The sequence below is a fragment of the Mizuhopecten yessoensis genome, unplaced genomic scaffold (genome assembly GCF_002113885.1).
Source record: "Mizuhopecten yessoensis strain PY_sf001 unplaced genomic scaffold, ASM211388v2 scaffold716175, whole genome shotgun sequence".
In the NCBI taxonomy this organism is placed as follows: Eukaryota; Metazoa; Mollusca; class Bivalvia; order Pectinida; family Pectinidae; genus Mizuhopecten; species Mizuhopecten yessoensis.
In genome coordinates this window covers 192,808-206,796 of record NW_018479985.1, presented here as the reverse complement: position 1 = coordinate 206,796, position 13,989 = coordinate 192,808, and positions in this window count along the sequence as shown.

Sequence of the window (13,989 nt, the reverse complement as noted above, 5' to 3'; positions counted from 1 at the left end):
CGCATATTCTTGAGTTTTCTTTGAACAAACTGTATTGCATAGTCACAGGTTTCTCCATAGAGGAGTAAATATAGGAAACTAAATGGTTAAAATCTTGGGGTCATTTAATCTTAAATAATAAATATAAACTGAAAACAGGGACTAATCCAAAAGGGAAAGACACTAAGGATATGCGTGTATTTGTTTCTTCGTGCCCAGCAATTAAATATATGGTTATAGAGTGGGCTATCAACTCTTTCCATGTTACGACTCATGGAGTACCCAGGGCTGAGACAAGACCTCATGGTCAATCCTAGTAGCATGCATGTTAGCATTAGTTTCCTCGTGGCCATCTTTGTATAGAGTGTATATGGTTGGGATCTTACCTGTTTCTATGACCCTGACAGTAAGTTCCTAGGACAGGGTCTGACATTCAGGTCAATTCTCTTGGCGTGAATGTATTCGTGTCTTGAAACCTAGCAATGTTATGTATGGTTATAGGGAGGTAATCTAATTTATTTCCATGTTATGAGCCAGGGAGTAGGTCAAGGTCATTGTTTACTCAAACTTTATTGGGCCTTATCCCGGGAAGCTAATAGCCAAATATGACTGTAGACCCTTCGGTTCTTTTTAATAGATGTCGTTTGATTTTATTTTTTTTTTATATATTTTACCCCAGTGACATCGAAAGTAGGCTAACGTCTGTTTTTGCTAACTTTGTCGGGCTTCATCCCACGCAGCTACTATCTTATACCATGATTCTAGGCATTTTGGTTCTCTAAATATAAGCCGTTTGAAGTTTTCGACATACATATATTTGCCCCCGGTAACCTTAAAGGAGGTCAAGGTCATTTTTCTTCTCCTTTATCCGACGAAACTTTTAGACTAGTATTTTGACACTATGCCTTTTGTTCTTCAGAAGAAGTCATTCGAAGCTTATTTTATATTTGATTTCTGGCAGTGAAAATAGGGCAGTCGTTCTTTCGCAAACTTTTTCGGGCTCTGTTTCAGGAAGCAACCATTGATCATGACTGTAGGTCCTTCAGTCCTTCAGATGAAGTAGTTTAAAGTAAAAGTTGACGACAGACGCCGCACAATGGCATAAGCTTACCGGTCCGTCGGATCAGATGACCAAACAGTTTCGTTTACGAATTATTATGTTTCACATGAAATATTACCAAATTAATTCAAGAAGAGGTTCATTATGAAGCGGACATACAAAATGGAATGGTATGTAGTAATTTATTGACTTGTTTTATTATATCTTTATTTTTGGTAATTGTATGTTCACGTCGTTATCACACGACACGAGTCATTTGTCAGTATCCGATGTTATATCATAAACAATGACGTGCCAAGTCTCTCTATATATCTATTTTCTCACTGGATGCTTCGTTAAATCATTTTCACGACTTAAGTTTGATAAAATTGGACATCTTTTAAAGAATTACCCAGAAGTCCTGTTGGTTATATTCATGTAGTCATCGGTTGTCCTGTGAACGAGATATCGATGTTTCCTCCACAGTAAAGATATAATGTGGAGTAAAAAGCTGTATATCTCGTTCCCAGGACAACCGATGACTACATGAACTGAAATGCATTCATTGGTGAATGCAGTTACTTAATGACAAAGCGAAAACGAGTTCGGGAACAATGCTAATCAACAATGCGTCCCACAAACATGCTTACCAAAGCGACAACGAGTTCGGGAACAATGCTAATCAACAATGCGTCCCACCAACATGCTCACCAAATTGTTCTTGGTGCTATTTGTCTACCACGCTTACCAAGGAATTACGCAACTCCCTTGGCCACTTACTACATGACATGTTTTTAGAGGAAACATACAGTAGCGTACCGAAAGGTTCCCAGCTACGTTATTTTCCCCATTGTGTATATACACTGACACGCAAAAAAACCCCGCAACCCCCTTAAATGTCTATAAATTTATAACATTGATAAACAATTGTTAGCCGTGTTGAATAGCATGGTATCATACATATTCACCATCAATTCATGGTTGATTGAACTCTGTCACACTATGCGTTCTCGTGTTCGCGAAACTTAAAAACATAGCCCGATTAGCACGTGCACCGATACACGTGACCGCATTGCATGTGTCCCAGACCTGTTAATCATTCTTCAGGTATCGGGTAAGAACAATCAGGTAAAAGAAATTTGTTTGTGATTATGTCAAAATGCCTAGACTAACTAGTACTAACGATACACACAACAGGGCAGTGCAGTTACTATTGGCTGGAAACTCCCAAAATGCTGTGGCAAGAGTACTGAATGTCAACGAAAGCAAAATATGTCGTCTTAACAGCCGTCTTAGATTAACTGTCGACCACCCTCGAAATGGGCGACCGAATTTTATATGACGCCTCGTTCACGCGGTTGCAGCACTTGCGCAACCGGTTCAGAACTGAACAAAAACTACAAATGAGACACAAGGGACACTCAATCCTAGGATAAGCCGAGATAATGTGCAGAGGCGTCTACTACGTTCCTACGGCGTTAAGCCGCGTCGCGGTGGGAATGCCCCCGAGTCCAATGACTCCAGCAACACCGTCCAAACGTGTTTCCTATGCAACGATGGCGCCGTGTACTCCGAAGAGTCATGGTTCACGCTTTACCGCTCAGGGTCCGGTTGTTCAAAGCTATCGTTAAGCTAACGATGTCGTTAAACCCTGGTTAGTGAGTCGTTAAACTCGTTGAACTGTTGTTCAAAAAAAGTTAAGATTTAACCACTCGCTAAATAGTCGCTAACTTTAATCATTCTCTTACCCATGATTAAATACTTAACGAGTCGTCAAATATGGCCGCCTTAGCCTTGGTAATTGTGCCTCCTCAGAGAAAAGAACGAATTTATAGGCACCAGAAGATCCTTGACGGGACCTTTACAGATCAAGAATTGAGGCAGCGGTACCGCTTTTGACGGCAGTCTATTTTATTTGTGTCCGGTCTCTTAAGACAAGTTTTGACAAGAAATTCAAAGAGAAATCATGCTCTATCCGTTGAACAGCAGGTAGCCTGCAGCCTTAGATTTCTCGCAAGTGGCAGCTGCCTGCAAGTTGTTGGAGACACTACAGGTATTAAATTATATAAACATTAAAACTTGGATCTAAAACTTAAAAGTACTTAAAGTACTAATATTGTATATATATATTTGTACACTTTAATTTCTCTTTTTTTTAAATGGCTTTTATTTTTCATCAATACAGCAGTGGTCTCATCTGTTATTACTCTATAATGAATGTTTAACAAGTAATAAGAATAAAACTGTATGTATTCAAGTTTTACAATACTTCTTGCCAACAGTGCTGTCAAAAATTGTCTTTGTAAACAAATTGCAACAACCAATTTACTGTAAACAAATTGCAATAACCAATTTACAATAATCAAGCACCTTTGACTGACTCAATGAACTTGAGGTTATAACACTCCTTTGTTTTAAAAGGAAGTGGCAAGTCACTTTAAGTGTAACAGTATTGACTATACTTTCTTTGCTAAGGCCAGAAACAAATCTCATGAAATAAAATCTATGAAAGTCTCACATTTTTTACTGTAAACAACTTACTTCATTGAAAGGATTGGACAAAAGCACGGCGTCTAGATGTGTTAGGGATGTTTGTGCAGCCTTGTGCCAATGCAAAGATCAGGCACTGAAGTGATGGGTGTCCGCCTGTTAGTCGACGTCGCGGTGAACGTTATGCCGATAACTGCATGGTGGAACGCGACAGGTGGTGGCAGGTTATGGTGTGTGGTGGGATCTGTAGTGGGCACAAAACCCCCTTAGTCGTCATTGAAAGTAATTTGACAGCTCAACGGTAGTTCGACGTTATTCTACAACCTGTCGTCGTGCCGTTTGTCTGCCAGCATAACGTAATCTTTCAACAAGACAATGCTTGGTGCCATGTGGCGAAACGTGCAATTGACTATCTTCCCAAAACAATGTCGACACGTTACCTTGGCCCCCATACAGTCTCGATCTCTCGCCAATAAAGCACATGTTGGACATGTTGGATCGACGCATTCGAAAGCGCCCAAATCCACCAGAGACTCTACCCGCTCAGCGCCAGGCGCTTCTTGAAGAGTGGCAGAACATCCCTATGGCACAAATAAACCGTCTTATAAACCTTATGCACCGCAGAACTGAGTTATCCAATATAATAAAGGTGCACCTTTAATTGGCTATGTCATGTTACTTAAACCGAACTTTTGAATGAAATATTAAAAATATTACCGAAAATTGTAGGTTGCGTTTATGCTTTTTTACGTTATTGAACATTTTTACTTTATTTTCATCCCATTTTGATGAAATTTGGCACACAGCTTCTCCTTTTCGATAATGACAAGTCTTTTTTTTTAACTTTAAATGTTATACGCAGGTTAAATATGATAACTTTTGAGAATTACGGGTATATTATGCAATGCATGGAGGATAAATGTATATAAACATGAATCTGATAACAGACCATTTCAGATTCCACCCTGTGCCAATTGTACAGACACAGGAAGAGCTTGTTTGACTTCCTGTGGTGTAAGGACACAGATTGTTGGTTCGGTAGGACGATATCTGCAAATGAGTCTGTACGACGGTCCTTTAACTTCTATCCCTGATCTGTGGGATCACTAGCCTGGTAGACGCAATCACCTTCACTAAGATCAAAGACATTCATTATATATGCGGAGCAGCCTAATCTGTAAGAGCTCTTTGATACTTGAGTCGTTTGGTCAGTTTTGCTATAAACGCACGAATATCCTTTGGAATTTCCTTAATGTTACTTGGTGCGACATGCTGTTTGTTCCAAGGGAAAACACATTCATTTAATGCACTACTTCCAATGGTGGATGGCTGCGCTGGCAATTTTATTTAATGACAAACATGGTCCCATATAAGTGTCACTTCTGGAAGCATAGAGCTCTGCGTTCAGCAATGACGTGCAAAACTTGGTTTACGTGTAATAATCAAAACAAAAACCTTACGAGTTCCACTTGTCATAAACTTCGAACTCTGGTAAGGATAAGTGTCCAACATACTCCGTATAACGAAACTGACACAGCATCTCCGTATAAAATGACGTGGGGAAAAAAGGTATAGTTTCTCCCTGTGACATCGTGGTATTGATCCATATAAAACCCGTCAAAACTGTAACAAACACAATCTGAACACTCAAGCAGAATGATTTAGGATACCTTTAAAGATTTTGGTCGTTCCTGTTTTTTTAAATAGGACATGCTTGATCCAAATCAGTCCGCTTCATTTACATAATTATGTTTTCTAAATCAAAGTTGATCTTCTCCGTGTCCTTCATAGCCTTTCAGTCGGAAATTGTATCGTCGGAGAATCACTTATAGACAACTGTTTGGCATCAGCCGTGTATCTAAAGCACTTATGTCGTGTCCTGAAACATCGTTCTTGGTACTGGTGTATATACGTCGTCCTCATAATTAATAACGTCTAGATTTGCCGATAGAGAGACTGTTTTTCTCATAGTCCGTCAGTATTCATGACTTACCACACCGGCAGTGTACTGGAACACCAACAGTGTTCTTGTTAATATCAAATCTGCCATATACTTGTTCTAAAATACTCGATCTTTGAGCGAAAGTGAGAGATGATAAATGAATTGACTTCGAGTTCGCCTGGAAGGTTGAATATGGCTGTTCTTCATCACCGCCATATTCGTAATCGTCGTCATGGCGGCGATTAAAAGATGACGATGTGTTTACTGAACATTGTTCTCCTGTCAACCGAATGAAAAGCTGATATGATCTGTGGAAAACTCGATGTTTCCAGTAACTCTTCTAAGCATACGGAACGAGTGGACCTGCCTTACCAAGGCTTTGAATAGGGTTTTGAAGATTGTCCTTCATACTTTGATACAATGCATTATTTGACACTGATATGTGTGCCCCTGGCTTATACTGTGAGTCAAGGGGAGTGGGGATTCCGAACCTGAAGGTCATATTCTAGAATAAAGCGATATCGTTAGACGAAGTTTAAAAGTTTAAGTCGGGTAGGTGTGAATGCACGCTGCTACCGGTTAAGGGATTTGAACCGAAACGAACAACATGTTATACAACTTCTAATGTATTTCCTGTGTCGTTAGGAAAACACTGGTACAATGTTATCAACGTCCAAGTGAAGAATGTCGTAGTTGGGAAAGGCGAGGACTTCAAAATGTACTTACCAGTTATATTACACGAACACTGAAAAAGGTTTATCATGTAACGATGAACATCGGAGACACTTTTTCTGGCCAGGTGAGGTAAAGGTTCAACAACAGAGCTACACAATGTACTTGCAGAACCAGGTGAACAGGAAGCGTGTAGCAGGATTCATGTATCCTACTAGTATTTTCACACGTATCTGGAGAATTACAGTACCGACGATTCGCAAAAAATAGTTTTCCGTAAGGTGTCAGAAATGGAGGTAATAACAGTTGGAACAGCACCAGACTGTTCATTGCATATAACATTTATTGAACACGCGATGTCGGTGAACGCTGTCAACTTAAGTGCAACAACAGGAATGTAGATAATGTTCTTCTCTAAGCCAATGTCGGAAACAGTGTTCTCGACAGGTTGAAATGTGTACCCATCAGGTCCTGCAGGTTTCCCGGTCTTTTTCCCCACAAACAGCTGGCANTTACGTTCCCTTTCGCTCACTACACCCCTGGAATATGTCATAGAAAAATTGAAGACAAGCAGCTAGCTATTAGATTGGTCTCGGGTAAAAAAAACACCTGACCAATCACTAGGCCGATACCAGTTCTTTGAAGATTATAGAGGAGCGATTCCCGCCAGTAAGTTTTACTATGACGCGACCGAAAGATTTTTTAGAATCAAACTAGCTTCCATGTCTCATCCACAAGGTGGCGCACTCTGAGTCTTCAATTTTGCTTTGACATATTCCAGAGGCGCAGAGAGTGAAGTGAACATAATCCCTGGATATCGAGGATGCTCTAGACCATTTCAAACATATAACAAGTAAAATACACATGTGTTGACTGTGCATGCTTAACAATTGCAAGTCATGTGATAAAGCACTGTATATTGTTATAGCTGGTTGTATACATTTGTCTAAATAGAGCTGGTTCTGTAGGTTTTGGTACAGGTTTCGGTATACATCAAGATAAATCATCGTAAGGAAAACACGTAATTAACTTTCAACTGTGGCAAATAATGCAATATTTCAAATTTAAAATGTGCATTAACAATAATGATTGCACCATCACCTTATAATACGTACGTTAAATTAAGAAAATAGGGTTTTCTAGTACCAACACTACTCCAGCATCAACAGTTACACATTTTTTTTGTCAGCTGTACTTCAACTTATTCAGGATTATATCAGAAAGTTCAGACAATTGGAGTCTCAGATTCCAGTGATACTCCTTGCCCTTTTCCCTGAGGTTCCAACAGAAGCTGACTTGAGGCTATGATCAGAACCTATACAATATGTAATACTGTAAGGATTGAGGTATCAGATTTCCAGAGAAAAAAATCAAAATGTGAATTTCCAATGCATACCTTGACAGTACATACAAGTAAGGCATTAATTCACCAACAGATACAATTGTTTACTGATTTCTATGTATAATGCCTAAACTGTTTCAACCTTTGGTAAATATTTATGTCTGCAATTCATAATTTGTAAGTTTGGTACATGTATATCTAGTCAGAACTTGACAATCATGAAGGAAATAGATATTTACATTGTTAGGTAATGTCTCTCCCTACCAGGACATACACTAGTAGTAAGGACAAGCTTTTACATATTTCATGACAAAGCAGTTAGGGATCCCTGTTCCACTGCCTAAAAACTGTAAGTAAGTATCGGAAACTGTTTTTTCAGCTTGACCATAACCTTAATAAATCATTTCTGAAAAAAACCCATACATTGTTCACCTTTCATGAAAATTACAAATGAAGATGAAATTAACAAAATAAACTCAACAAGAGTAAAAAAATCTTTGCGGGCCTAGACAAGGATTCGAACCCTGGACTTCAGATTGTTATACCATCAATGTAGTGGGACAGGGATCCTTAAGGCATACGAAGGAGTCAGTTTTATTTTGAATATTAAAGCTTATTAATAAAACTATTTCTAATCTAACATAAGTCTTCTGCCATTAAAAGGAAATCTTTGTTATAGCCTTACTCAAGTCCGAGACATTTTAAGGGAAGAAGCAAAAAGATTCAAGTGCCTGTGCCTTTGATATAGTGTCCTATAGGATTTCATTATATTCCTCTTTTATAATTGAGATACAGATGTATGACAATGTCCCTATGCATTAAAAGAATGGTACATGTTATTTAAACAGATATATCAAGACAAGATGACAAGGCATCAGCATTACATTACAAAATAGTGCTGTGAGCAACCCCACACCTTATACATGTATGATACATCAATTAATTCAAACTATGAAACAAAAAAAGTATTGTGCCGAGAGGTAAGTCATTGTTCTCATCTTGTTATGATTCCTTTACCTAACTGTTTATTTATCTTGGGATCAGCCATTTGTAAAGAAAGTAGTCTGATACAAGGAAGTGTATTAAAGGCATCTTTCTGATGATTGAATTGTTTGATGCAAACTTTTGAAATTTACGACAAACTCTTTCAATAATTTGGGTCATATTGTTCTCAATGGCACTATGCTCCAGACAAACTGCCACAATGACCTACTTTGGTATGTAATACTTTGCTATCCTAGATGAAATAGTAAAGGAGATATGTCCCAGTCAATCTGTCCCAGTGACCACAGGACACTAGGCCATCCAAAGATATACCTACATACCAAATTAGATAACTACAGGTAAAATAGTAAAGGAGATATGTCCCAGTCAATCTGTCCCAGTGACCACAGGACACTAGGCCATCCAAAGATATACCTACATACCAAATTAGATAACTACAGGTAAAATAGTATAGCGGTCAAAATAAAAGGTGGCCTAATTTTGGTAAGTGATGTTCTGACATCCAAAAATATAATAATAATAATAATTTGAGGTTCTTTTATACCACTTTATCACAACCTTTTATACCACTTTATCACAACCTAGTTTGTAGGTCGACTCAAAGCGGTTCACAAATTAATATCCGTGGTTATGGGGCCTTAGCAACCAGTCAATATCTTTCTCCACTTCCTGGGCAGCATACAGACGGTGCTGCCATATTTAGGCACTCACAGCTAGCATTCAACAATTCCAGCACTGCCCAACCATGTACACATTTACAGCTGAGTGGACTGAAACAAGCGGAGTAAAGTATCTTGTTCAAAGATACAACACAGTGCAGTGACGTGACTCGAACCCGCAACCCTTCGGTCACGAGCCCGGCGGCCTACCACTAGACTACCGTGCCTCTATGCCAACCTTAGTGTTAAACAAGTTTAAGTAAGTTTAAGGTAAAGATTGTAGAAGTGAAGTCTGGGACAAACTTTTGAGACGGAACTCGAACCCGCAACCCTTCGGTCACGAGCCCGGCGGCCTACCACTAGACTACCGTGCCTCTATGCCAACCTTAGTGTTAAACAAGTTTAAGTAAGTTTAAGGTAAAGATTGTAGAAGTGAAGTCTGGGACAAACTTTTGAGACGGAACTCGAACCCGCAACCCTTCGGTCACGAGCCCGGCGGCCTACCACTAGACTACCGTGCCTCTATGCCAACCTTAGTGTTAAACAAGTTTAAGTAAGTTTAAGGTAAAGATTGTAGAAGTGAAGTCTGGGACAAACTTTTGAGACGGAAGGATAGAACGCATTTCAATTCGTACCTATTTACATAATGTATATGAATTAAAAGCTGGTGAAAATTATGTCAAAGCACCCAGACTTTAATATATAATCTAGGTCAGTGCAGATTGTGATAGTTTCTGGTTAGGAAATCATTCAAAAGTAATAATGACAAATCCAATGCTACAACATGATGTAGCAAGGCGATAAACAGAAGTAACGGTGAAATGATGGATTTGGGTTATACAACATTTAAAAATTTACTTTTGGAGGAAACAAAATATATCAGTCTACTTAGAATGGTTATAAATCTTATCAGACAGACATTTAGAAATGATGAAATTAAAAGTGTTTTGATCAATGCCCTTTGTGACACTTTACAATGAATGAGAGGTTTTGTATTGTATGGGTTTTAACATCCTTACAACCTCCTAAGTCATATAAAGATGCATTGGGCCTCTTCACAATGAATGAGAGGACTAGCTTAAGTACATGTTACAATAAAAAGTTTGATTTTGTCAGCACAATATCGACATTGTCATACATTGAGTTCTTTTACAATTTCCCCTGTTTATCAACTCTGGGCCTAGAGGTATTGGTTTAACATGTTCCGCGGCACATGTGTATATTGGAGTCAATGTTAGAACATTATATTATGTACATGTGAACATTGGTGTGGTCGATACAGATTTTGAAAGTAATTGTTTCAATTCCCTTGTGGTTTGAATTGTTTTATGGGGATGTTGGGTTAAAATATTCCCATAAAAAACTTAACCTAAAAATGCCACTAAGCTATTCAAAATCTTATATTCATATCATGGTAAAGCTATTGAAAATTTAAAGCTTGCTTTTTTATGTTAAAAAAATTAGCAAAACTGCTTTTCCAAATTGACAAGATAATCTGCATAGTATTTTAAAAATTTGTTTAACATGTACATGTGTTTTAAAACAATATCAATTTATCATGCAGCTTAAGGCAAAGTTGAGTTAAAAATCAGCAACTGCAACTGATGTCAAGATCTTCCATTTCATAATCAACAAGTAAAATACATGTAGATATTTCTATGTTTTGATAAATCAATGGTGGTGTTTTTTTTAATATGTAGGGATCAATTAAGACCATTGCTCTATGCCTTATAGTGGCTGTGTGATTCGACTTATAGTGGCTTTGTAATGTGACTTATAGTGGCTGTGTGATGGTGACTTATAGTGGCTGTGTGATGCGACGTATAGTGGCTGTGTGATGTGACTTTTAGTGGCTGTGTGATGTGACGTATAGTGGCTTTGTGATGTGACTTATAGTGGCTGTGTGATGTGACTTATAGTGGCTGTGTGATGTGACTTGTAGTGGCTGTGTGATGTGATTTCCCCCCACTGTGTGATGTGACTTCTAGTGGCTGTGTGATGTGATTTCCCCCCACTGTGTGATGTGACTTCTAGTGGCTGTGTGATGTGATTTATAGTGGCTGTGTGATGGGACTTATAGTGGCTGTGGGGTGACTTATAGTGGCTGTGGGGTGACTTATAGTGGCTGTGAGATGTGACTTATAGTGGCTGAGTGATGTGACTTAGTGGCTGGGTGAGGGGGGCTTATAATGGGTGTGTGATGTGACTTATAGAGGCTGTGTGATGTGACTTAGTGGCGGTGTGATGTGGCTTTTTTAGTGGCTGTGTGATGGTGACGTATATTGGCTGTGTGATGTGACTTTTAGTGGCAGTGTGATGTGACTTATAGCGGCTGTGTGATGTGACTTAGTGGCGGTGTGATGTGGCTTTTTTAGTGGCTGTGTGATGCGATGTATAGTGGCTGTGTGATGCGACGCATAGTGGCTGTGGGGTGTGACTTATAGTGGCTGTGATGTGACTTATAGTGGGTGTGGGATGTGACTTATAGTGGGTGTGTGATGGGATTTTTAGTGGGTGTGTGATGTTACTTATAGTGGCTGTGTGATTCGACGTATAGTGGCTTTGTGATTTGACTTATAGTGGCGGTTTGATGGTGAGTTATAGTGGTTGTGTGATGGGGACTTATAGGGGCTGTGTGATGTGACTTTTAGTGGCTGTGTGATGCGACGCATAGTGGCTGTGGGGTGTGACTTATAGTGGCTGTGTGATGTGACTTAGTGGCTGTGTGATGTGACTTTTATAGTGGCTGTGTGATGTGACTTATAGTGGTTGTGTGGTGTGACTTATAGTGGTTGTGTTATGTGACTTATAGTGGCGGTGTGATGTGAGTTTTATAGTGGCTGTCTGATGTGACTTATAGGGGCTGTGGGATGTGGCTTTTAGTGGCTGTGTGAAGCGACTTATAGTGGCTGAGTGATGTGACTTAGTGGCGGTGTGATGTGAGTTTTATAGTGGCTGTGTTATGTGTCTTAGTGGCTGTGTGATGTGACATATAGTGGTTGTGTGGTGTGACTTATAGAGGCTGTGTGATGTGACTTATAGTGGCTGTGTGATGTGACTGTACGAAGTCTAACCAGCCAGTGATTATCACCGAGATGTATCTCTTACAGGTCAGTACTGATAATTGTCTTTTATAGCAGGTATGTTTCTGTTACATATTCTTTTAATTTAATCTTTTGTTGGTTATAAGTAGCTATTTGTATTTATAAGCTATTATGATAGATAGGTTCTTTGGATGATATGTGTTTGAATCATAGAGATGGGCAACAGGGAAATTAAGTCTGGTTCCAGAGTGGAACAGATTGTTTATAACATGAATTGATGAGCTGTTGGACTAGAATATTTAATGAAAATTGTTGCATAACATCATTAACATGGACCATTTGCAGGTACTTTTCGAGGACATGTTTGTAGGTGACAAGTGGTTGTGAAATTCAGTTGTACTTCTATTTGCGGGTTTACTTTAGTGGTAGGAACCGACAGTAAAATACACAGAAAAAGTTTCATGTTAAACAATATTCAAAACTCACTATATCTTACGTTACATCGTTAAAATTAATGAAATAAGTCATGGTATTGTATAACACACGAACCAGGGGAGACAATCAGAAAAACGGATTATCAAATAAAATATACGTTTTCAACAAGTACATGCATGTAGACTGATGTAACAAAAAATTGTGACAATCAAGAATTCACAATTTCAACATTAAATAAATCACATATCACACAAAAATTGTGACTAATCGTAACATACAAGGACAGATCTGATCTCTTTATCACTAGCCTCAAACATATCCTGTCACACTTCTCCGACATTGTTTGTTGGTGAACATATTCAGCATAACTGAGTACAAAGTCAGTTAAAATGTTAAACTTCTACCTATTTACAGTGATACAAACACATTTCCACATCCTTCCCTTTTTGTCCTGTAACCCTTTCACCCCTATGTAACTTTAGTAAGCTCTTCCATGCACTGATCTTGATCAGTCCATTATGGTCTATAGTGGTGAAAGGGTTAAAGGAGCAGACAAATTCAAAGAGTGGCATATATATATAGAGTCAGCAGGATCAGAAATTGTGCTTATTTAAAAAGCTAGGCACGTGGGCAAAAATAGTATTACAAGTCATAACAAAGAGTGAACTTCACTAAATGGCACATATAACATGATTAAAAACCACAGCCATAAAACTGTCTGCAGCATCACATGTAGAAGTTAAAAAATAATAAAATCAAAACCTCTTAAACTGAGGTCAAAAAGCGCTGATAGAGATTTGGAATGTATCTTGTGTCAATGTTTCATGAAATACAAATGTTATTTATCATGATGAGATCTCTTTTCTGTCACCGTGTCTGAACTTTGTCCTGTTATAAATTAAAAACAGGTTTATATTATTTTGATTTTAATCATATTACGATTGTGTAACAGCAATTATGTAACAGTTTAACACAATCAGAATAATGTATTTTAGGGGAATTAAGGTACCTATCTATTTATGAGGTTGAGCACTGGAAATAATGGAAACAATAACAATGTCAGGGAAGTGGATGTTGGAATGATCAAAACATCTGTAAATACAATAAACAACAGGCCTATGTGGCCTGTATTGCTCATCTGTCTATTGTTTCATTTCTGAGTTAGATATTAGTGTTTCCCCTCACTTTAGACCATGGCAGCTACATAAGGAGCTGAAAAAGAATTTGCCCTATTTTCCATTTGCCCTATTTTCCATTTTTATTGGATCTTTTCCCTCTGAGACATGGGATGCAGGTGAACTATATCCTTCATTTATACAATGTCAAATTTCATTGACACATTGATGGTTTGTGCTAACTGAGGTTCAAATCCCTTCACCTGA